Raw genomic sequence first — 652 nt, 5'->3', positions numbered from 1 at the left:
GATATCTGTCCTCCCTGAATTGACGGCCCTACCGTGTCTGCCATGGCTTTTAGTACTAGGCATATGTGGTCTATCTATAGTTTCCATGGGAACCTCATGCTCTATCGTGCCTTTAGCATTAACCCATGTCCTAGGTGGCATATCTCACCTAGACAAGAGCAATGTATACTATTAAACTCAACACTATAGGCTTATGACTCTACTAGACATATCTCTAAAGCATAAAGGGGTTAAATAGACAAGGAATTATATGCAGGTCTCTTGTTCTTGGTTTGTGCCTAGGTACACAAAACAAAAACAAGATTCTTACATACAACTCCAAATATTTCGTAAAAAACCAAGGAAATCCTAGAACTTTATAAACCTAAAGTTTTGATACCAACTTTGTCACATCTCTTTTCCTAGAAGGATCGTGACCGATGCATAGACCTAAACGAGCATAACCTGATAGGCCTAAGCAAGCCTCTTATCTTAAACATATTTAAACATTCATCATTACACACAAAGCATCACAAAACATCTATTATCATACATTTCCATTATGCATACATTTCATAAAACTCATTACACAATTAAGGAACTTCTTAACTTAATTATATAAACCCAAAAATTTCATATATATATATATATATATATATATATATATATATAT

This window comes from Theobroma cacao, chromosome 5 (assembly GCF_000208745.1).
Source record: "Theobroma cacao cultivar B97-61/B2 chromosome 5, Criollo_cocoa_genome_V2, whole genome shotgun sequence".
NCBI lineage: Eukaryota > Viridiplantae > Streptophyta > Magnoliopsida > Malvales > Malvaceae > Theobroma > Theobroma cacao.
Note: the sequence above shows the minus strand (reverse complement) of the source record.